The sequence below is a fragment of the Nansenia antarctica genome (genome assembly GCF_963989245.1).
Source record: "Nansenia antarctica genome assembly, chromosome: 4".
In the NCBI taxonomy this organism is placed as follows: domain Eukaryota; kingdom Metazoa; phylum Chordata; class Actinopteri; order Argentiniformes; family Microstomatidae; genus Nansenia; species Nansenia antarctica.
The window spans coordinates 68,864,910-68,868,462 of NC_137689.1; positions in this window are offsets into that span (position 1 = coordinate 68,864,910).

Consider the following 3,553-nt stretch of genomic DNA (forward strand, 5'->3'; position numbering starts at 1 on the left):
CCTTCTCCTCTCTCTCCTTCTCCTCTCTCCCCTTCTCCTCTCTCTCCTTCTCCTCTCTCCTCCTCTCTCTCCTTCTCCTCTCTCCTCCTCTCTCTCCTTCTCCTCTCTCTCCTTCTCTCTCTCCTTCTCCTCTCTCTCCTTCTCTCTCTCCTTCTCCTCTCTCTCCCTTCCCTGTAATGACCAGAAGATGTGATCAGATCATAGAGTTTATTCTCTTTTGTTTATACAAACGTAACATATATTTCAACAACAAATTAGAAACCTTTGGACAACCTTGTGGGCAGCTGCAGTAACTAATTGCACTTAATTGTCTCCAGCATCCCTTTATTCAGCAGATTATCCAGGGGATAAGCTGTCTGCTGTCTGGTCCCAATCCCATAGCTCCCATGACAGATACTGCCCCCCATAAATCTATCTGCCCCGCAACTGTGTGTGTGTGTGTGTGTGTGTGTGTGTGTGTGTGTGTGTGTGTGTGTGTGTTGTACTGATTTACAAGAGCAGTGTTTCAGTGTGTTAGGGTTATTTTGTTCAGGATTACATTTACATTTACATTTACATTTTTGTCATTTAGCAGACGCCTTTATCCAAAGCGACTTAGAACAAATACATTTGTCTTAAGTAAGTGAATCATCTATCCATCAGTCATCGCAAGGAAAGGTGATGTATGCTCGGGCCAGGGGCCATTGGCAGTCATAATGCTAGAAGAAGGAAGAATTATTATTTATTTATTTTTAGAAACTGTACAGGGGGGTGGAAGGGAATCACATCTTATATATCTACGTATTCCAGTTGAGCACGCTAGCCCACCACACTAGCCCACCTTGTAGTGTTGGACCGTCTGAGGTGGGGGAATTTGGAAGATGATTCCTACAACACACCATTTTGAAATTGAGTGGGTTTTAAAACCCACCCAAAGTGCAATCTGTAATTCAAATAACAACAAAGCCGGTTCAACAATGTTTTTTTTTGTTTTTGTTTTTTTTTTGGGGGGGGGGGGGCGGGTTGAGGAATGGGCCAGGAGAAATGGAACCACTCTCCCATACACTCTCACCTTCCTAGACAGAGCTATGCAAGGATGCAAGGACAACAGTACACTTGTCCGCTCTCAAGAAAGAGATTGAAGGTTCATTTTAATAATTGTTAATGCATTCAGGGATAGGTAGTCAAACGTTTGGGCCTGAGCCTTCGTCAGGTGCAGTGTATATATGTCTAACCCTAACCCATATATATATATATATATATATATATATATATATACTGTGTATATATATATTATCAATCAATCAAGGCCAAAAATGGATGTACCAATTACAGTTTTCTCCTTTAATGGGAGAAAATGCACTATCAGTGTTTCAAATGGTTTCGGTGGCCAGTCAGGCATGTGTACAAATTTGATGTTGCAACAAACGTGGTAATGATACACTAAACATAAACATGAAGCTGCATAACTTCATTAATCAACGTATCCAGTATTTGAGATGTTTTTCCCCTCCTTCAAGGTTTAGTGAAATTATCCCAGTTTGTTTCAACATCGCAGCATGCAACTGTTTCACTCAGTATCACATGATATACTGCATGTCGGCAATCACAGACACACAGACACACACACACACACACACAAGCATGCACACATGCACGCACACATGCACTCACACACACAAACACGGACACATGCACGCACACGCACACACATACACACACACACACACACACACATGCACACGCACGCACACACACACACACACACACACACACACACACACACACACACACACACACACAGGGTGTGAGAACCAAATATTCTTGTGATGAAAACATTCTCTAGACCCTTTATCTTGGATTGGAATTCAACTTTCCTCTGCCTGTAATTCCATTGATTAGTCCCACCCCTGTGAATGTGTGTGTGTAAACACAGCACCCTGATAAACACACTGAGAATGTTCTTTTGACGATCCACAGGAGTTCAGAGAGCATCTCTGATAGGGTCTGCCACTGTTGAAGATGAACTCTCATGTTCAAAGGAAGCCCTCATGTTCACTCACTTTCTCTCTCCCCCTCTCTCTCTATCTCTCCCTCTCACTCTCCCTCCTCTCACTCTCTCTCACTCTCTCTCACTCTCTCTCACTCTCTCTCACTCACTCTCTCTCACTCTCTCTCCCCTTGATCCTCTTTCCCTAAATCTCTGTTATTGTCTGGTCCATCTCTCCCTCTCCTCCATCACTTTCTCCCCTTTCTCTGTCTCTCTTCTCCCCCCCCCTCCTACTCTCTCCCTTGCTACCCCCGTGTCCAAAACACACTGACCCAAGGCCCAAGGCTCTCTTTGATGTGAGAGACGTGACCCCCGGTGTCACTCTCTGCCCCTCCATGGCCAGCCCTTATCCTACCCTCCCTCCCTCCCTCCCTCCCTCCCAGCCGCCTAGGCCCCGCGTTCCGCTGCAAGGGCTCCGTCATTAACCCCGTCCAACCCCTGGGCTCAGCCTCCGCTCAGCTGCTTAGCACATGATGTATAGAGGCTGCCCTGCCCCGCCCGCCTCCCACCTCCCGTCCGCCCGGGCCGGCCGGCTGCCCACCAGCCACCCACCCACGCATCCCCCTCTGGATCACCCAAACAAGCATGTGTGGGCCCGGGCTGATGATGCGATGAGGCTCTTTAAACATTTGGAAGAACAGGTCAGCGTTTCAAAGGGAGGTTCTAGAACCTTTGGCCGTCCGTTCAGTTAGCCGAGTTGAAAGCAGTGCAGGTTGAAAGCAGAGCTTTTTTTGAGGAGGAACGAATGAATGTCTAATGAACACGGGAAAACAAGGTGGGGATGATTGATGGAGCTTCACGCACGTAGCCTAGCTGGCTTATTTGGATTATGGCTGGATGTCTTTGCAGAGATTGGATAGCGAGAGGATTAGACGGGGGGGTGAAAAGCAAACAATCTAACAGTTGACCTTAATGTGATTTGATGTGATTCAATGCACATGAGTTATCCTGCGTCGTTGGGGCGGAATGATGACAGATCTTTCCGCTCTTCGATGATCATTTAGCGATCAGATCCTTCTTATGACGCCATGGTGCTTTAGAGACATATTGCAACTGGTATACCCACGGTATTGTCCTGTCTCTAGCACACACAACACACATACAGTACACAGTAGTAACATTAACATGTCCGCAATACATTGCAGATTAGATTAGATTACATTAGAATATATTCAACTTTATTGTCATTGACAGAGTACTAAAGGTACTAAAGAGTACTAAAGGTACTATGAACCTCACCTGTATATCATGTGATTGATTGATTGAAAAACTTTATTAGAAGATTTGCAGAAGTAGGTACATGAAGGTACATATTACATACAAGGTCAACTAACAGGATAAAAACCCAAGAAAGCCACTGGCTTATTTCAATTGGGGTCCTTGATGTACTACTTGGGGTTTCAATTGGGGTCCTTGATGTACTACTCAGACAACGGTTGTTACTTGAGTATTTAATGTCATCTACTGTGGAGCCCCACGTTAGATCAACCTCACAGTACAACATGGCATCTTGAATACCCAGGA